We start from the raw sequence: 21,632 nt of genomic DNA on the forward strand, positions 1-21,632 counted from the left end.
CCACTCATTCATCCATCCATCCACTCCTCCACCCACCCACCCACCCGCTTCCCTATCTGCCACCCTCTTGGTTGTCCATAGGATTCCCTGTATATTCCAGATAATCACACATGTACACTGTATTTTCTCATTTCTAGTGCTGTTTTAAATGGACTTCAACATATTATCCTCACAGCACCCCATGGCATAGTCAGGCCAGGGCTCATCATCCCCATTTAGCTTAGAAATGGAACAACTTGCTTAGTTGCAAACAGTAAGGGTTAGACTCTGGTACCATTCTACCACACCAGTCTGCCTCTGACTTGCCTTTGGGTGAGACCCTGGAGATTTTGTGCTTGGGTTAGTTATAAGGTGTGACCACGAGCAACCAGTGCTCATGGAAACGAAGGTGATAATAGAAGGAAGCATAGCATTTGCTGAGAGGCTGGTCCCTGCACCCCAGCACAGCTTCCTTCTGTGTTCTTTGCAAATACAGGTTTCGGGAAAATGAATCTGTGTGTTGTCCTCAGCTTTCTCATCTGTCAACCAGCCTGCTGTGCAATCAACTGGTAGAGGGGCTCAACTTCACCATCATCCTCTGGCCACCGGGCCTTTGGGGTGAGCCAGCAAGCGCTGGGCCCACGCCTCTGTCCCCACACTGCTGAGCTCAGCGCTTTGTATTTCTGAGAACAACTGCCCAGAACTCTGGGTTCCTGAGCTGCAGTTCCCCTCTGTTGTTGGGGGGCGGGGCGGCCATTACTTGTCTTTAATAACCGAGAAAACGACAGTGTAGCTTTGCCATTGGCTTTCGTAATAGCAGAGAGCGGTCTCTCTCTCTCCATCGCTCTCTCTTTCGAATAGCAATTCCGCAGACTCCATTACCGAAATGGCTCTTGCCAACCCTGTCCAAGTTGCTATGTCGTTCTTTGATTGTTTCTCTGAAAAGCTCTTACTAATTAAGGTGAAAGCCAGACACACACAGGGCCGCGCTGTGTTCTGAGGCACCTGGACTGACCTGTTCTTTAGCGGCCCTGCAGCTGTCACCTCCTCTTTGTCCAGGGCTTCTGGCCTCCCCTCAGAGCGCACAAAGCCCAGGCCCTCACCCCGAGAACCGGGGACGTTTGCCAGCCACAGTGGGGCTGATGGAAGAGGTCAGATGCCTGTAGCACCCTCCGCTCTGCCCGTGCCGCGGGGCGGTGACTGGGGGAGCAGACAGAGTCCCCCCAGCTTCGGATCTCAGGCGCTATGTCCTGTTCCATGTTTGGAGATTCGGGTAAGTGTCAAAGGCAGCCCAGTCCTCAAGGGACTGAGCACTGGACTGAGGAAACAGGACACACGTCTGGGAACAAGAAGCCAACAGTCCGAGATGGAGAGCATCAGCGCCCCAGGGCCACGGGGCCAGTCCAGGTCCTGGGGTGCACAATGGATGACTACTCTGCTTAGGGACAGGGAGGAAAAGTTAGGGTTTTCCTGGAGTCAGGAGACATTAGAATGAGGCCTTGAGAGCAAGGTCAAGTTGGAAGAAGAAGAGAGAGAGCGAGCACGCAAGAGCCGGAGAGGGCGCAAGAAACGGATCCCCAGTAGTTTCCAAGGCGCAAGGGAAAGACCACGTGCATAGAGATTGACGGGGCAAGACCAGCGGGAACTGGCGGCTGAGGCCCAAGCTCAGGCTGCACGGCAGTGGGGGCTCCTGGAGTCCAGGCTCAGAAGGTGGTGTCCCCTGAAATGGGAGAGGTGTGAGAAGGGGAGGGATGGGGAGAGGGCTCAGGAAGGTGCGCTCTGCCACGTGACAGTTGCTAAGGCATGGCCCTCCTGCTAAGCCATCTTTCTGGCCCTGGTAGAACTACTCAGCCTGGCCGGGCCGAGTCCCCTTGGAGGACGGGGTGCCTGAAGCATTCCAGTTTGGCACATGATGGCAGGCCGGGCCCTCCACCTGCAGAAGCCCTGGCTGGGGGAGTACACATTCCAGGTCACCCCAACCCCGGCACCTACTTCCCGCTCTTCCTCCTGCCTGGGGCCACTGGGAGGTATCTTCGCGGGCCCTGGGCCCTTCGGCTCTCCTTTCTCCCTGTCCCCAGAAGAAAAAAAGAGAAAAGATCCACCTGCCACGGAAGCGTTTTGTAATTTCAAGGGAGTGAAAAGCCAAAGGCTTGCTGCTCTGTGTCTGTGCGACCCCCAGGCAGCTTTGTAAACAAGCCCGAGGAATATTTATCAGGCCTCGTAAACTTCCCCTGGTGAGAGTCCCCCAGGGACCACCCTGGCTCGGCCCAGCTGCACGTTTGCTCCCTCCCTATGAAACAGGCTGGCTGGGGACACAATGAGTTGTCCCTGGGTCCCAGCTAAGAAATGGTGGGGGGACGCAAGGTGCCTGGGGCTCCAAGCCCAGATTAGAGGAGCGGCACCACCAAACCCCCCCTGATGGGGGCACCTCCGGGGCCTCACCCTAAACTTCTCTGGTGGGGGGAAGATATTTGCAGCGACCTTGCTGGGGGGCTCCTTCCTCCCCGTTCCGTCAGGAGCTTCCCGAGGCCCCTCTGATCAGACGCACTCCATTGGCCCGATGAAGAAGATTTAAGGATTATCTTCGTAATAAATCAGCAGCAAGCAGCAGCCAGGCTGGGCAGCGAGGCTGTGGCACGGGCAGCTGCAGCTCCGGCTCCTTTGTCAAGAGTAGACGAGGGGGAATAAAAATGCACTTTTTTCAGGAAAGCAAAGGGAGCGCAGGGAGCGCAGGTGTCCCCAGGGGCCATCTGCAAGCCGAAGCATTTGGGAAAAGGTAGTTTTATGTTTTTTTCTTCCTTTCTCTTCCAACTAACAATTACTCTTGAAAGCAAAACCTCCGTTTCCCTCTCTGCTCAGATGAGCCCGGCGAGCCATGTGGGTTCCCGAGCGTCCCAGACTGCTGAGCACGGAGGCCCCTCTCCTGGGTCGTGGGTGGGGCCTGGAGGCCCAGGGACGGCTGGAATCGCCAGCTCCCCTGAGGATTTGCAGGGGCTTCCTCTCAACTGCGTGGCTCAGATCTGCACCGGATGAAATGCACCCACTGTGGCCTGTCCGCCCTCGTGCAGGTACCGAGGTTGGTAGTGAGTCCTCAACGCAGCGGCAGACCTGGTGCTGAGTCCCCCCGCATCACGTCACGTCCTGGGCGCTCACAACCACCCGAGGGAGCAGGTGGCCCGCCTACTTGCGTTTCCTGGCGGGGCAGGAGGCACGGAGTGGCGTTGTGCCCCCACAGCCAGGAAGCGGAGGGGTTGGGACTTGGGCTCACCTCTCCCTGCCCCCAGCACTCTGGGCTGCCAGATATTTCCCAGATTGCTCGCCTTCCTCCCACTTTTAAGTCATTTGCCAACCTGCCCTCCCTTGAGTCTGCACCTGCCTGGCCCTGACCTGCCTGGCCAGCTTCTGCAGAAATGCCCCCAGCCTCTCCAGGCAGCAGCAGGAGGGGGTGGGGTGGAGAGGAAGGGAGGCGCCTGTGCTCAGAGGTAAGAGGGGTATGGGGGGGTCTAGCACCTGCTTCCCCAGCTATGGTCCTAGATGTGGATTCAGGGCTCACACCAGCCTCTGAGCCTTTGTTCTTGCCATTCCTTTGCCTAGCTATACCCTTCCCCTCTTCTCCCCCTGCCAGTTTCATAAGAGAGGAGATCGCTGTCCCCCAAGTCTGGCCTCTTGACATCTCAGCGCCTTCCAGCTGTGTGCTTAGTTCCGACACCCCTCCCGCCCCCAGAGAGAGCAGAGCGCGACGCAGGAATCTTGGCCCTCCGTCCCATCACCAGCACCGGCCGCTTTCTGAAGCATACCCCACCATTCTCTTTCTCTATGAGCTCTCGGCAACAGAGCCAGGTCCCCTTCTGGGATGCAGATTATGACCGTACGCCCCCCATCCCGCGAGCATCTGCCAAGCCCAGAGAAGCCCCCAGGCATCAGCTCCCGTCCGTGCCTCTCTTCCTCCTAGATCCCGAGCAGAAATTTACACTTTATTGGGGCGCCTCGGTGGCACAGCGGTTAAGCGTCTGCCTTCGGCTCAGGGTGTGATCCCGGCATTGTGGGATTGAGTCCCACATCAGGCGCCTCCACTATGAGCCTGCTTCTTCCTCTCCCACTCCCCCTGCTTGTGTTCCCTCTCTCGCTGGGTGTCTCTATCTCTGTCAAATAAATAAATAAAATCTTAAAAAAAAAGAAATTTACACTTTATAAAGCCATGATCGTTCAGGTGGAATGGACTTGGCACAGGAAAGGGGAGTCACATCAATGCAACAAGAGCACAAAGATGAACCCAAGTGGCGGTAAAGAGGCGGGTCCTGCCCTGAGGCAGGCTCCCCAGCCTGCCATGCGGTTACTAGCAAATGACAGACCAGAGGACATCATTCTTGCCCAGATCACAAGTCACGCCAGCCCGTTATTGGCCCCGCCAACCGAGCAGCGGTGGTCAGGCATCCCACGCCATGCCATCTACCACAGCACCTTCTGGACCAGTCAGGGGCATCATCCAGCCCCTCGGCCCTGTGGCGGGTCCCCGGCCGCTTGTGGGGCATGCCGCAAGTACACACTAGAAGTTCTGAGCCCATGTGTCAATGGTAATCATAATCACTGACCTTCAAAGAGGGCTGCGAAGGGGTCAGGCACTGTGCCCGTCTGTCCGTGTGTCCCTTTTTCCTTTCTCCTTCTCTCTTCTCTCCTCTTCCCTTCTCTTCCTTCTTTCAAAAAAAAAGTTCTATTTTAAATTTATCTGCTGTTTGCCAACCTTTCACTGTGGTTAACTCTTAAGGATTAATTTGCTTTGTTGTAAATTCTATAAAAGTGTCACGAGAAACATTGAGAAAAGTATATATATGCACATGTATACATAAATATATAAACTAAGGGTGAAGGGTGATGCATTTTCACAGACCAAGCACACATCATAACCGGAACCCAGACCAGAATTTGGCCGTACCCTGGAGCCCCCATCACGTTCCCCTTGGCGGGTACCCTCCCCTCCCGACAGAACCCACTGCCCCAACTTCTAACAACACGGATTATGGTTGCCCCCTTAAAAAAAAAAAATCAGTTACTACGTTTTGCTTTCGTTTACTTTGTGAGACAGAATACCATTTGTTTTCTTTTTAATTGTACAGTTCGAAAGAATGTGTTTTAAAGATGGACTTTCTGAGGGACACACAACATGTTACTTGTCCCAAAAATATGTGGGCAATATGTTAATAGACTTATTATCTTTTTGCTGTATGCTCTATGTCGTGCTTCGTCACAGATTTTCAGAGGAGAGAATCTGGAACATGGTGTGTGGGGGTGCGGTGGTGGCAGCTGCGGGTGGAACAGCCGTCGGTATTGGCGGTAACTCTTTTATCCAGCAAAATTTACATGCAGTAAGTTCACAGGTAAGTGTACAATTGAATGAGTTTTGAGTAGTGCAAATGCCCATGTAACCACGGCCCCCGGGAAGACACAGAGCGTTTCTATTGTCCCAGCGAGTGGCCTGCGGCCCGTCTGGCTCACCCCCACTACAACCACTGCTCTCGGTGAATTCTCGCTGCTCACGAACCCATCCGCGTGTCACGAGACAACAGGTGCTCATCTGCCTTTGGATTTCATCCCTGTTGTCGCGTGTCAGTTTATTCTTGTTTTACATTGAGTGTTTCATTGTATGAATACACACAATTTATTTTAGTATTGATAGACATTCCCATTGTGCCCATCTTTATGGACATGTGTTCTCTTTTCTCTTGAGTGAATGAAATTGGTTTGAGATAGGCTGGTTGTGTGTTTACCTTTTCAAGAAACTTCTAAGCTTTAAGAAACTTAGAAACGGTCCCCAAGGTGGGTGGGCCACCTTGCACTCCCACCAGCAAATGTGCAAGAGCGCCAGTCGCTCCACCAGCAAAAGATACGATCGATGTCTCGGATGCTGGCCATTCTGACCGAGGGGAGTGGTATCTCCTTGTGCTTTTGGGTTTCCCTGGTGACTGGCGATACTAAATGACTTCATATGGGCTGTCGTCCGTGTGTGTGTCTTCCTTGCGAAGTGTCTCAAGACTTGTTCTGTTTTTGTTTTGTTTCTTATTGAATTTTAGGAATTCTTTATTCTGGATATAAGTTTTTTATCAGATATACGTATTGCAAGTATTTCCTTCCAATCCGTGACTTGCCTTGTTTTTTTTTTATTATATTATGTTAGTCACCATACAGGACATCCCCGGTTTCCGATGTAAAGTTCGATGGTTCCTTAGTTGCGTATAACACCCAGTGCACCATGCAATACGTGCCCTCCTTACTACCCATCACCAGTCTATCCCATTCCCCCACCCCCCTCCCCTCTGAAGTCTTCAGTTTGCTTCTCATAGTCCATAGTCTCTCATGTTTCATTCCCCCCCCTTTTTTTTTAAAGATTTTATTTATTTATTTGACAGAGATAGAGACAGCCAGTGAGAGAGGGAACACAAGCAGGGGGAGTGGGAGAGGAAGAAGCAGGCTCACAGCAGAGGAGCCTGATGTGGGGCTCGATCCTGTAACGCTGGGATCACGCCCTGAGCTGAAGGCAGATGCTCAACCGCTGTGCCACCCAGGTGCCCCTTCATTCCCCCTTCTGATCACCCCCCCTTTCTTTATCCCTTTCTTCCCCTACCGATCTTCCTAGTTCTTATGTTCCATAGATGAGAGAAATCATATGATAATTGTCTTTCTCTGCTTGACTTATTTCACTTAGCATCATCTCCTCCAGTGCCGTCCATGTTGCAGCAAATGTTGAGAACTCGTTCTGACAGCTGAGTAATATTCTTGTATATATGGACCACAGCTTCTTAATCCAGTCATCTGTTGAAGGGCATCTCGGCTCCTTCCATGATTCAGCTATTGTGGACAATGCGGCTATGAACATTGAGGTGCATATGGCCCTTCTTTTCACTATGTCTGTATCTTTGGGGTAAATGCCCAGTATGTGACTTGCCTTGTCATACAGTCAGTGTTGACTTTGGATGACCAGAGGTATTTGTAATTGTGAAGAAGTCCAGTTGGCCAGCATTTCATTTGGGTGGTTAGTGCTTTTTGGATCCTCTCTAAGAAATCTGCCTGCCCAAGCTCATGAAGATACCCTTGCAGGTATTCTGCTGGGAACTTTGTAGATCTAGCTTGAGCGTGTAGGTCTCTGATCGACCTCAGATTACGTTTGATGATGTGAAGTAGATATCAAGGCTCATTTTTTCCTATCTGTTTCCTGCTTTTCCCAGTCCATTTGCTGGAAGAACAGATCTTTCTCATTGAAGGTGCCACTGCCTTGACATCTTTGTAAAAAATCGATTGACTGAATGCATCCGAATCTATCTCTGGATTCTTCATTATGTTCCATCGATCGAGTTCTCTGTGATTCCGTCAATACCACACTGTCTTGGTTATGGTAGCTTTTGATGCATTTTGAAATCAGAGACTGTGCGTTTCCAGCTCGGTGGTTTATTTTCAAGATCGTTCTGGCTATTCTAGGTCCTTCGCATTTCCGTTGAAATGTTAGAAACAATCTGTCAGAAGGCTTCTACAAGACGTCTCACTGATATTCGGATTGGAATTTTCTTGAAACTATAAACATCCCTGGTTCAGTTTAAAGAACTCACACCTCAGCAACACTGAGTCTCCGAGCCATCCACACGGTCTCTCCATTTAGACCCTTAATTTCTCTTAGCATTGTTTTCTACTTTTTTATATGCAGGTCATGTATAACTTCAAAGTCATTCTTAAGTGTTTCCATGTTTTTTGATGTTATTGAAAATGGAATTGTTTCAAAATTTCATTTCCAATTCTTTACTGTTAGAATAAGAAATGTAATTGATATATTATATTGATATAATATATATATGTTATATTTGTCTCCTTTGGCCTGATTAAAAGTATTTATTAGCCCTAGTGGTCACTTCCATATATTCTTTAAAATTTTTTACATAGTCCTAACATCTATATGCATAGTGAGGCTTGTGTTTTCTTTACAATCTACACAACTCGTATTTTTTTTTTGCTCTATTACACTAACTAGGAATGTCAGGACAATGCTGAGTAGCCAACGGTGAGGGCAGACATTCTTGCCTTGTTCCCAATCTTAGGAGAAAAGCCTTCAATGTTTCAGTAATAAATAAGATGTTAGCTAAGATTTTCATAGATGTATGTCCCTTACAAGATTGAAAAAGTTCTCTTAGTGTTCAAGCGTGGGACAGTTTTGATCATGAATTAGCACTGAATTTTGTCAGATAGCTTTTCTGTACCTTTTGAAATGATCATATGGTTTTATCCATTTATTTTGTTAATATGGTGAATTATATTAGTTGATTTTATTTTTTTTAAGATTTTTTTCTTATTTGAGAGAGAGAGCATGAGCGAGGAGGGGGGTAGAGGAGAAGCAGACTCCCTGCTGAGCAAGGAGCCTGATGCAGGGCTCCATCCCAGGCCCCTGAGATCATGACCTGAGCTGAAGGCAGATGCTTCACCGACTGAGCCACCCAGGGGCCCTGTATTGGTTGATTTTAAATGTTATCCTGCCTTTGCATTCCTTGAAGATACTCTACTTAATTCTGATGTATTATCATTTTACATGTCACCGAATTTAGTTGGCTAACATTACGTTGGGGATTTTGGCAACTGTTTCATGAAGAATATTGGTGTCTAGTTTCCTTACGATGCCTCTGTCAGATTCTGGTGTCAGGATCACGCTGACTTCCTCAGATAGTTTGATAAATAGTTTCCTTTTGGTTTTCTAAAGGCGTCTGTGTAAAAGTTGTATTATTTTTTTCTTTACGTGTTTGATAGCACTCGCCAATAAAGCGCTTGGGGCCTGGAATCGCCCTGTGGGATCTATGTATTTTCTTCAGTGAAGTATGTGTTCCAATCTTAAGACTATTTAAATATTTTTTTTTTGTCATCTCATTGAAGAATTATAAGAAGTCTTGATGTGCCATGGATAAAAGTCTGTTGTCAATGATGTGTTTTGTAAATATTTCTCCAAGGCCATGGCTTTCCTTTGCCTTTCCTTGACAGTGTCTTTGGAAAAACGAATTTTTTAAATTGTGATGAAGGCCACTCAAGCTAATTCTCTTGCCATCCAAGCCCTTGTGTATGTCAACAGCTAGTCCCTTTTCACGGCCGCGTAGTATTTCATGGTATGGCTATACCACAGTTTATTTAACCCTGCCGCCAGTGAAGCCCATCTGCGTTATTTCCTTTCCTTTTGTTTTCTTTTGAGTAGGCTCCACGCTGGGCTTAGCTGTGGGGCTCAAACTTACAACCCTGAGATCAAGACCTGAGCTGAGATCGAGAGTTGGACGCTTAACGAGCTGAGCCACACAGGCGCCCCTGGGCTGTTTCCTTTTTGTCTACTATGAATAAAGCTGCTGTGAACATTTTTGTACAGGTGTTTGCATACACATTTAGTTCCCATTACCCAAGTGTGCAACTGCTGGGCATGTTGCAATCGTGGTTCATAAGAAACTATGTCATTTTCCAGACTGGCTGTACCATTTCACATTCCTACCATCGATGTAAGAGTGACTTAGTTTCTCTCCATCCTTGCCAGCATTTGATATTATCACTATTTTTTAAGCCATTCCGATAGGTAGTCCGGGTTAGCTCATTAGGGGTTTCATTTGCATTTCCCTGACGGCTACTGACGGCGAGCAACTTACCACGTGCTTATTTGCCCTCTATATACGCTTTCTGGTGAAATGTGCATTCATGTCTTCTGCCCGTATTATAATTGTTTGCTTCTTAGAGTTTCAAGGATTCCTTATGCATTCTAGATACAAGTCATTTGCTGAATATGTGGTTTGCAGATATTTTCTTACATTTCACAGCCTGTCTCCCCACCCTCTCAGCAGAGTCTTTTGCAGAGGGAAACTTTAAAATTTTCATGACGTTCACATTATCCGTTTTTCCTTTTACAGATCATGCTTTAGGGATCAGTTTGAAGAACTCTGCCTGGCGCTAGATTCCGGAGATTTTCTCTCACGTAATTTTCTAAATGCTTTATGTAGAGTATTTAGCTCAATGTTCATTATTTTGCCTTTGGAGATCTAATTGCTTCTTGTGGAAAGGCTGCCCTTCCTCTGTTAAATTGCTTTTTCACCTTTGTCTAAACTCAGCCAGGCACATGTATGCGGGTCTATTTCCATGTTCTCTGACTCCACTCACGCGTGCGTTTTTCCCTCCACCGATCCCACACTGTCTGGATCACTGTGGCTACAGAATTAGCCTTCATATCAGGTAAAATAATTCCTCCCACTTCACTCTTCTCTGTTGTTCCAGCTGTCCGAGCGCCAGTGTCTACGTACATTTTAGAATTTGCTTTTTTATGTCTATAAAACAAACCTGGACTTTGATAGGAATTGCATCAAACCCATAGATCAGTTTGGGGTGAACTGACATCTTTATTACGTTGAATCTCACAATCCATAAATATGGTATGTTTCTCCACTGAGTTGGGTCTTTATTTCTTCAGCATTTTAATAGATCACGTACAGGTTTTGTTTAGTTTCTACCCAGCATTGGGTTTCCTTGGAGCAATGGTAACCACTACTGTATTGTGAACCCTTTTTCCTAGAGCAGTTGTAGGCGCACAGCAAAATCGAGCAGAAGGTGTAGAGAGTTCTCACGTGCCCCCGGCGCCATGCACGGCCTCCTTCATTACCGGTTCCTCCCCCAAGAGTCGTACACTTGATACAATTGATGAGCCAGCCTGACATCCTTGTCGCCCAGAACCCACAGCTTACAGTGGGGTTCAGTTTCGGTGTTGTATGTCCTATGGGTTTAGACCAATGTACAATGTTGCGCTCCCACCATTCTAGTACAGAGGAGTTTCACTGCCCCCCAAATCCTCTGTGTTCCACCTCCTCATCCCTCCCCACCCCCAACCCCAACAACCACTGATCCTTCTCCTGTCTCCATAGTTTTGCCTTTTCCAGAATGTCATCGAGTTGGATGTAGTCTTTTCAGATTGGCTTCTTTCACTCAGTAATATGCGTTTAAATTTCTTCTTCATGGCTTGATAGCTCATATCCTCTTGGCCCTGAATAATATCCCATTGTTTGGATGTACTATGGGTGATTTATCCATTCTCCTGCTGACGGACACCTTGGCTGTTTCCAAGTTTTGGTCATTACCGACAAAGCTGTGACAGATACCCGTGTGCAAGTTTTGTATGAACGTAAGTTTTCACTCCTTTGGGTAAATAGCAAGGAGCACGATGGCTGGAGCGGTAAGTAGGAATACGTTTAGTTTTCTAAGGAACTGCCAGCCTGTCTTCCAAGGTAGCTGTGCCATTGTGCATTCCCGCCGGCCCTGAGCAAGCGCTCCCGCTATCCACACCCCCGCCAGCACCTGGTGTTTTCCATATTCTGGATTTTGGTCTAAGAGCTGTGCAGTGGTAGCTCACTGCTTCAAGTTGTGTTTCCGGGACACGTTTCCTGTGGCTTGTTTGCCACACCTATAGAGAGGTAGATAGAGAGCTATGACAATTACCATATAGACCTACTTGGGTGTACGTAGTTACAGATACATCTTGGGCGAGGTGCCTTGTTCAGGTCTTGAGCCCATTTTGAAATCACGTTGCTTGTTTTCTTCTCGTTGAGCCTTAGCAGTCTTTGTATATGTCAGAGGACAAGTCCTTCATCAGACATGCCTTTTGCACATATTTTCTCCTAGCCTGTGGCTCATCTTTTCATTCTTTTGGCCGTGTCTTTCACAGAGCAGACATTTTTAATTTTCATGGAATAGAGCTTGTCCGTTTTCTTTTCATGACTCATCCTTGGGTGAACTTCAGACATGCTTCTCACTCCCCCCGCTGCTTAGGTGGGACGGGATGGCTCTTGCGGGCTGGAGTTTGGTATCTCCCTTTCTCCGGGTCTATACGGCTCAGGTAAAAGCCAGCCATTTAGGCTATGGTTAGATCGTTTCTCAGAGGGCAGGCCTCAGCAAGGAGAACACGGTGCTCTGCCTTATTTCAGAAGGGCTCCTACCCCTGCCAGGAGGATGCGGGACTGCTCTGACACTCACGGTGAGGACCCGGCCGACCTTCTGAAGGTAAAATCCACAAAAGCGTGGGGCCCCGGTGACTAGATCCCCTGGGAGGTTTTATCTCCTAGACTTGTCCGCACTGAGCTTCCCACGATTTGTCGCTCATGGTTTGGTTTTTCCTACGTTGGCGCTGGCTCCCTCGGGGACTCAAGCTTGTGGCTTTCTGCTCCACTGAGCTGTGACGCTCCCTACTTGCCTGTTGGTCTCTTCCATTTGGTGGGGGTACACTTCGCCCCATGACCTCACTTCTCTGACAGATCGGAGAAGACTTGTTGATTTGCCAGGTTACCTTTGTACTCGCATGTAGGACAGAACGGCAGCTCCCAGCTTCGTCGAGCCGCGCTGGAAGCCTCAAGTCCAGCATTAGGTTTTAAATTGTGGTTTCCTCGTGTTCTTCATTAGCAGTTATAAATGGCATTGATTGTTGCACGTCGATATTGCATCTTGCAATCTTGCCGAGCTCATTTATTACTACTATTCAGAGGTTTTGGGGTGAGGAGGGGGGCTGGCATTGATTTCAAATGTGATACTTAGGCCCTCAAGTCATGTGCAGAGACGGTTTTATTTGTTCTTTGCAGTCTGAATGCCTTTTATTTCTTCTCCTTGCCTCATGATAGAAGCTTTAACATCCAGTACAATTTTAATCCTAAGAAAGTATCCCGTCCTTTATTGTAAATTGTGATGTGACCTAAAGATTTCTGTCATTGCTCATCATTGGGTTAATATCCCTTCAATTCCTAGTTTGCAGAGAGTTTTTACTGCGAATGGATATTGAATTCTATCCGAGGCCTTCCGTGTACCTGTTGAGATGATCATATGCTTTTCGTCTGTGGTCTGTGCTCCGTGGGTATGAATGATGTTGATTTATTTTCTAACATCAAGCCAGGCTGAGTTCCCAGGATAAGTTTCCCCTCATTATGAGCTATTACATACATACATGAATGGATTCAATCTGCAAGGATCTCGCAGGGGGATGGGTTGCATCTATGTTTATGAGGGATATTGTTCTGTCGTTCTCTGTTCTTGTAATGTGTTTGTCTGGGTCCAGTCGCAAAGGTCTGCTAGCTGTGCACGTGAGCTCTGAAGTGCGCTCTCCTCTTCTATTGTCTGGATGAGTTTCCGCGGAATTGGTATTATTGCTTCCTGAAATGTTCAGTAGACTCCCCCAGCAAAGCTGTTTGGGCCCGCAGTTGTCTTTGTGAGAAGGTTTTATTTATTTATTTTTATTTTTTTAAAGATTTTATTTATTTATTTGACAGAGATAGAAACGGCCAGCGAGAGAGGGAACACAAGCAGGGGGAGTGGGAGAGGAAGAAGCAGGCTTCCAGCGGGGGAGCCTGATGTGGGGCTCGATCCCAGAGCGCCAGGGTCACGCCCTGAGCCAAAGGCAGACGCTTAACCGCTGTGTCACCCAGGCGCCCCATGTGAGAAGGTTTTAAAGTTCAAATTCATTTTCTTGTAACAGTTCAGGCTATACATTTCACCTCGAGTGAGTTTGGTGGTTTGTGTCTTTTAAGGAATTTGTCTGATCTCAGTTACTGAATTTACAACACAAAGTTGTTTCTAATATTCACTTGACGATGTCCTTTTCATCTCTATTGATCTCTAATTCTGATATTGGCGGTTAATATCTGATTTTTCACCCAGATCAATCTGAACAGAAGTTTATCAATTTTACTGACATTCTCAAAGAATCAGCTTTTGATTTTATTGATTTTTCTATATTATTCTTCACTTTCCTCTCGTACTTTGGGTTTAATTAGCTTTAAAAAAATTGTTTTTAAGGTAGAAGTTTAGGTCAATCAAGTTTTTTTCCCACTTTTCTAATATATGTTTGACGTTTTCTTCTTTTTTTTAAATTTAAATTCAATTATGAAGTTTTGTTCTAAGCCCACAATTTTTAAGTCACACTTTAATTTTTATTTAGTTCAAATATTTTATACTTTCCACTGTGATTTCTTCTTTAACCCATGCATTGTTTAGAAGTATTCACTGTAGTTTTAAATATTTGCAATTTTCCAGTATTTTGATATTGATTTCTAGTTAAAGTCCACTGTGGTCAGAGAATAGTATTTGTATAACTTCAATCTTTCTAGATTTCTTGAGCGTTATTCTATGACCCACAGTGTGATCCGATCCGATAAATGTCCCACGTGTGCTTGAAGAGAGCGTGTGCCTTCCTGCTGTGACTGACAGCACCGTTCAGGCGTCCTGGGTCTTCCCCGACTTCCCGTCTGGTTTACCAATTACCAAGAAGGCTGTTAAAAACTGCAATTAACTCTGGATTTGCCTATTTTTCCATGAAATCTGTCCGTTTTTGGAGCTCCATCCCTTGGTGTGTCCGTGTTCAGGACGACTGGGTTCCCTGGATAAACAGTCCTCCTCATCCTTGTCATATTCCTCGCTCGTAAACCCACATCGTCATATTTAAGCAAGAAGCTCTAGCTTCCTTTTGGTACGTCCCAGAATTGTGTCCTTCTCCATCCTTCTGCTCTTCCTCGTAAGCCTTGCGTGGGTTTCTTAGGGACCGCACCAAGCTAGGTGTCCTGATATCCACTGCTTCAGCCTCTGCCCCTTAACTGGTGTGTCTAGACTATTTGCGTTTTTTTAATTTAAATTTTATTTTTTTATTAACACAAAATGTATTATTGGTTTAGGGGCATGGGTCTGTGATTCATCGGTTGTATAAAACACCCAGTGCTCATTAGGTCACGTGCCCTCCTTCATGCCCATCCCCCAGTTACCCCACCTCCCACCCACCTCCCCTCCAGCAACACTCAGTTTGTTTCCTGTGATTAACAGTCTCTTATGGTTTGTCTCCCTCTCTGATTTCATCTTGTTTTATTTTTTCCTCTCTTCCCTTATGATCCCGTTTTGTTTCTTAAATTCCACATGAGTGAGACCACATGATAATTATCTTCCTCTGATTGACTTATTTCGCTTAGCATCGTACCCTCTAGTTCCACCCACGTTGTTGCAAATGGCAAGATTTCATTTTTTGATGGCTGAGTAAATATACACACCACATCTTCCTTAACCATTCATCTGTCAATGGATATCTGGGCTGTTTCCATAGTTCGGCTGTTGTGGACATCGCCGCTAAAGACATTGACCATTTGCATTCAATGTGAGAATTTCATAAGGTTGAGCTTAAATGTTCTTGGTGCACGGTTTTCTATCTACCATCAGTTTGCCGTTTCTTTCTTCTGTCTTTTCCTTGTGTCTGGAGAGTCTCAAGGCCACAGCTCAGGGAGCGGAAGTGCAGACAGGAGTCCTGGTCTCCGTGAGCTGAGCAGCGTTTGGGGTTCAGGGAGGCCAGGTGGTGAGAATCGGTGTCAGAGTAAGGAGAGAAAGCCGAACACAGAGAAAACACGAGGCTTCGGGAGAGGGTCCCCCTGGAGTCAAGCTGAGTGTTGCTACCACAGGTGTGCAAGGAAGCGATCACGGAGGTGGAAAACCACTGTGGACAAGCAACAGGGAGACTGGTGCCTGCAGCTCCCGGGGCCAGCTGCCACGGGTACATCCCCATGGTCCGCGGGGGAAGACGCTGTGATGTGTGGGGCGCAGAGTAAGGCGCCCATGGACCGCCGTCTTACCTGCGGCTTGCTTTTACCCAACTGGTGTCTGCTTTTATTGTTATTACTTCCTTTATCCTCTTGCTTGGGAGTAATTTGCTCTTCTTTTTCTAGCTTCTTGAAAGGTAAATTAGATCACTGATTTTGAAACCTTTCTCTCTTTTCCAGTACAAACGAAAACAACAGGTATCCCTCGAAGCCCCTGTTCCAACCGCACATGACAAGGTTTGACATGTTGGATTTTCGTGACTAGTCAGTTTAGTATTTAAAATGTTTCTTTGTGATTTCATCTTTGATCCGTGTGTTATTTAAATAAGTGTTGCATCATTTCCAAAGATTTAGGAGGTTTTCTGTCTTTTTTTCATTCATTTCCAAGTTAGTTGCACTATGTTCAGAGAAAAATAGGGCCCCTCTGCAAGGGTTCAAGCTCTTGAAATTTACCGAGACGTTTCTGGCCCTGCATGTGATCTATTTGGATGCATAGACTTCGCTGTGTAGGTCTTTCTGTGTCTACATGAAAGAACGTATGTTCTAGAGTCGCTGGGTGTGGTGTTCCACAGATGTCAATAAGGAAAGATGCTTGATAATGTTGGAATCTTTAATACGCTGCTTTTTGGGGCCCGGTGCTATTACCAGTTTGAGAGAGGAAGTGTTAAAAATCCATCTGTGATTGGGGACTTCTCTACCCCTTTGGCTCTATCGAGTTTTTCCTCCGTGTATATTGAAATGTTGGTGTCAGGTGCATATGGCCTATGGTCGTTATGCTCTCCTGATGGATGGCGAAATGTTTTCATCATCATTATGAAATGTTCCTTTTTATCCCTGGTAATCTTTCTTGTAGTCTACTTTGTGTGATATTAATGCGACCAGACCAGCTTCATTGTGCTGCCTGCATAATCTCTTCTTTTCTATCCTTTTACTTATAATCCATCCTGTCTTTATGTTTCAACTATTTCTTGTAGACGACGAATAGTTGGATCTTGCATTTTTAAATCTAATTGGACAAGATTTGCCCTTTAATTGGAGGGTTTAGTCCATTTAATTGGACTATTTTAATATAATGTATTTTAATATAATGATTGATAAGGTCGGTTTAAGTCTCCCCTTTGCTAATTTGATTTTAATGTGTCATTTTCTCCCTTCTCTGCTTTTTGCCTTCTCTTGAGTTAACAACATTTTAAAGAGTTTTTAGTATTCCATATTAGTTTCCTATTATTGTTGAAAATATGCATCTTTATACTTTGTTTTCAGTGTTTTTCCAGGGATCATAACATGTACTTTTTCCCCCCAATTTTTAAATTTGTGGTAAAATACACAAATATAAAATTTACCATCTAATCACTTTTAAGGGCACAATTTCGGGGGCATTAAAATACGTTCCTCGTGTGCTCCTGTCACCACCACCCACCTCCAGGATGCCTTGCATCGGCCGCAACGGAAACCCTGGTTTCCACCGTTAAGGATGACGTTAGCTGTGGTATGGTTTTGTCTTTTGTAGATCCCCTTTCCCGGATTAAAGCAGCAGCCTTCTGTCCATTCTGTAGAGAATTTTTACCAAAAGTGGATGCTGAATTTTGTCAGGTACTTTCCCCTCATCTGTTGGAATAGGACTTTCCCTCTGTAGTCTGTCTATATGGTCACTTGGACTGATGTATTTTCTGACGGTGAACCGTCCTGCGTTCCCAGCACAAGCCCCACTTGGGAAGGACGCATATCTCCAGTTTACGTATTGCTGCAAGTGACTTCCCAATATATACTCTCGATTCACCAATATTTTGTTGGTGATGTTTGTGGGGTATGTTCGTGAGGTACATTGCTCTTTGGTGTCCTTCTAACGTCTTTGGTGGTGACATCAAGGTCACGCTGGCCCCGTAAAATGAGTTGGAAAGTGTTCTCACCTCTTCCGTTTTCTGGAAGAGCTTGAAACAGAATTGGTGTTATTACTTCATTAAATGTTGGGGAGAAGTTGCCTTTGAAATGAGCTGGGCCTGGAGTTTTCGTTGTCGGAAGATTTTAATCTAAAAATTCAATTTCTTTAGCAGATATAGGCATATTCAGGTTATCTCTTTCGTCTTGAGTGAGTTTTGGTGTTTTGTGTCTTTCAATTAATTTGTCCGCTTCATCTAAATTGAATTTATGGCATAGAGAGATCACCTTACTATCTTTTTAATATCTGTAGTGCCTGCAGTGATATCCCATCTTTCATTTTTTTTTGATATTTGCAATTTGTGTATTTTTTTCAGTTTGTCTAGAAAATCATCAAGTATACTGATCTTTTCAAATAACTTTTGGTGTCACTTATTTTCTCTATTTTCCTATTTCCAATTACACTAATTTCTGCTTTTATATATGATTTCTCTCCTTTCTTTGGGTTTAACTTGCTCTTTTTGTCGTTTCATGGTGGAATCCTGGACTATTTACTTGATACTTCCTGTGCGATCTGCAGGTTATTTAGAGGTATGTTGTTTAATTTCCAAATATTTGTGGATGTTCCAGACGTCCGTCTTTTATTGATTTCCAGTTTAAGTCCCCTTCTGGTCAGAGAATATACACTGTATAATTTTAACTCCTCTAAGGTTCAATTTTAACGGCCCAGAATATGATTTATTTGAATGAATGTCCCATTTGCACTTGGAAAGAGTAAGTGTTCTGCTGCTGTCAGCTGGAGTGGTCTGTAAATACCAACCAGACAAAACTGACGTGTTGTTCAGGTCTTCCCTAGCCTTGCTGATTTTCTATCTTATTCTACTGATTACTGAGAAAGAAGGGATTAAGGCTCCAAATATAATTGTGGGTTTGTCTATTTCTTCTTTTGTCTCACCTGGTCTTGTGCTCCACCATCGGGGGTGTCCGTATTTGGGGCCGTGAGGTCTCCTTTGTGAATTGATTCCTGTATCATTATGTGATGGTCTTGTTCCTACCTGGTAGTTTTTTTGAAGTCTTCTTTGTCTGCTATTCATGTAGCCACTCTGCTTTATTTTGATAGGTATTTACTAGGTATATCATTCTCCATCCTTTCACTTTTAATCCATCAACATGAGGAGCCAGCAAACTTTTTCTGTGAAGAGCCAGTAAATATCTAACCTAGGTTTAGTGCCCACATGTGGTTTCTGTCTCCTCTTCTTCGCAATCCTTAAAACTTGTGAAAACCATTCTTTAAAACAGGGCATAGGCTGCATGTGGCCTGTGGGCCAGTTTGCTGCTCCCTATACAATCATATTTAAGGTGCATTTCTTACAGACAACATCTAACCGGGTCTTTTTTTTCCCCTTTAATCCAATGTGGTCACGTCTGTTTTTAATCACTGTGTTTAGACCATTCACATTTAATGCAATTATTGCTATAGTTGAATTTAGGTCCTGACATTTTATTTTTCTATCTTTCTTATTTTTTTTCTCTGTTCCCTTTTCTGCCTTTTGAATTATTTGAAAATATTTTTAGTACTCCATTTAATTGTCTATTGGCTTTTGGCTATATCTCTTTGTGTTACTTTTTAATTGTTGCTTTAGGGACAATATACATACCTAACATTTCATAATCTATTTAGAGTTGACGTTTTACCACTGCATGTCAAATATAATCATAGAATCATCTTTACTTTCTCCAGGTTATACCCTCACATCGTCTGTTTTAGTCATATGTATTGTATCTATATACATCACATCTCCCAATGTCATGTTTGCTTTTTAAAGTTATACATATTTTAAAGTACTTAAGAGGGGGAAAAATAGTCCATTCACCCTGATGTTTACCTCTGTTGTCCTTCTTCTTCTCCATTTCTGATGCTCCAAGTTTTATTTTGTATCATTTCCCTTTTGTCTGGAGAATGTTCTTTCATATTTCTTCTAGAGCAGGGCTGCTAGGGAATGAATGAATGAATGCCTTGTTTTTTCTTCTGAGTGTGTCTTTATTTTCCCTTCATTCTTGAAAAATACCTTTGCTGGACTTAGAATTCTGAGTTGACACTTCTTTGGTTGTGCATTTTTTAAGATGTTGTTTTGTTTCCCTATATTTCAACCACCACTGTTTCTGATGACAAATCTTCGGTCATTATTTCCCTCCAGGTAAGGGATAACTTTTCTTTGCTTTCAATATTTTTCTTTATCTTTGGTTTTTTGATCTTGATGTGTCTGGCTGTGGCTTTCTTTGAGTTTATACTGTTTGGAGTTCTGTAAGCCTCTTGAACCTGGAAATTTATGTCTTTTGATATATTTGGGAAGGTTTGGCCATTATTCTTTCAAAAACATTTTTTTAAAAAAAATTTTGGTGGAAACTGTGAATTTAGGGGCCAGTCAAAATAAATACATTCTGGAGACTCACTGTAATACACAGGGCCTATGATGAACAATACCGTGTTGTATAAACGACTTGCTAAGAGGGTAGATCTTGTGTTAGGTGCTCTCACCACAGAAGAGGATGGAGGGGGCAGGAAAACTTAGAGGTGACGGGGAGAGGATGGCATTGATAATGACAATGGGGTCATGGGCATATACTGAGCTCCAAATACACCAATTATCTGTAGTTTATAATTTAAAACATAATCTCTTACAATTTATAATTTATAGATTATAAATCTATCATTCAATGCACTAAATATCTATAGCTTTTTCTGAGTCAACCATACCTCCAGAAAGTGGTTAACTTTTTTTTCTGCACCAATTCCTTCCCTTTCAGGGGTTCGATGGTGAGGGTGTCAGCAAGTCCCCAAGGCGCTCGGTTTTTGAAATCCTACTTTTTCCTCTCAGTCCTTCAGATTAGACAATATCTATTGGGGTCTTTTCCAGTTTCCTGTCACCTTCATTTGGCTCTTATCCTATACTTTGTTTCCCTGTTCGAAAATATTGATTTGATTCCTTTAAAATTAACGTTTCTTTCATAAATATTTACATCTACAGAAATGCTGCAAAAATATGGAGCGTTTCCAAATACCCTTCACCCAGTTTTCCCTAATGCCAGCGTCTCACGTGGCCACGGACTGTGGCATGATCACCCATACTAAGATGCCAACGTTGGTACATGACTGGTAACTAAACCCCAGGCTTGCTTCAGCTTTCACCAGTTTTTACACGAATGTCCTTTTTTTGTTCCAAGATTCCATCCAGGATACCACATTGCACTCAGCGATTCTTTGTTACAGTTTGTCTTTCTCTGCCAAAACTTCTATTTTTCTGTTCATTTCAAGGCTGTGCCTCTTTACCTCATGGAGGATAATGAGGACAGCTGCTGCTGAGCCCGTGTCCACTAATTCCCACATCTGGGTCATCTCAGGGTTGTCATCTCTTGATTGCCTCGTCCCTGGAGATTTGGTCAGAGTTTCCTGGTTCTTGGTATGCTGAGTAATGTGGATTTTCATCCTGGACATTTTGTTTGTTTTTGTTATGTGAGAAGACTGGATCCCGTTAAAAATGCTCTGGAGGATGTTGCTTTTCTCTCTCTTTCTCCCTGTCACCCCCCGCCCCCTGCACTCCTCTTCTCCTGCCCGTCCGTGTTAGCGGGCGATGTACCCAGCCCGGTTCCCACTGCCACCTCCTGCTCGCTGTCCCGTCAGTCTCTCCAGCGTGGGGAGAGGTCTGCATCCACCCAGGGCCCATCCTGCGGGCTCGGAGGCCGGGGTGGGACTGCAGGGGGTTGCCCCTGCCTGCGGAAGTGCACACCGAACCCGCCCAACCCCCCCGGCTGCTTCCCCCCAGCCGTGGGCAGTGTGCTGGGCAAGACTCAGCGGACGCTCCGGGAGCCTCTGCAGAGCTCGGACGGCTTTCTCTCTGGGCGGCTCCCGGCTTTGCAGAGGTCTGTCCTGCCACCTCCAGGGCCCGGTCCTTCGTGAATCTCCAACTGCCTCCCTCCCATCTGGGAGGACGGCTGAGCTCTGAGCGGGCACCTCCTCCCTGCACCACAGCCCGCAAATCCCTCCAGGCCTTCCGCTGGGGCAACTGGAGGGCTCGCCACATTCCCTTGCTTTCTCCCAGACAGAACTCTCTAGTGCTGTTTTCTAGCCTCTGAAAACCACTGCTTTCTATGTACGTCTGGTTTTCTTTAGGG

General features: G+C 45.5%; 1 long non-coding RNA gene across 1 annotated transcript in view; it reads right to left on the bottom strand.

Moving 5' to 3' along the window:
• The window catches only part of LOC117795724, a 32,365-nt gene that overhangs the window by 4,618 nt on the left and 6,115 nt on the right, over window positions 1-21,632 (bottom strand). Inside the window, exon 2 of the long non-coding RNA XR_004619868.1 lies at window positions 4,572-4,673. This is a non-coding gene — a long non-coding RNA (uncharacterized LOC117795724). The remainder of the gene's footprint in view (window positions 1-4,571; window positions 4,674-21,632) is intronic.

Source organism: Ailuropoda melanoleuca, chromosome 13 (genome assembly GCF_002007445.2).
Source record: "Ailuropoda melanoleuca isolate Jingjing chromosome 13, ASM200744v2, whole genome shotgun sequence".
NCBI classification, from domain to species: Eukaryota; Metazoa; Chordata; class Mammalia; order Carnivora; family Ursidae; genus Ailuropoda; species Ailuropoda melanoleuca.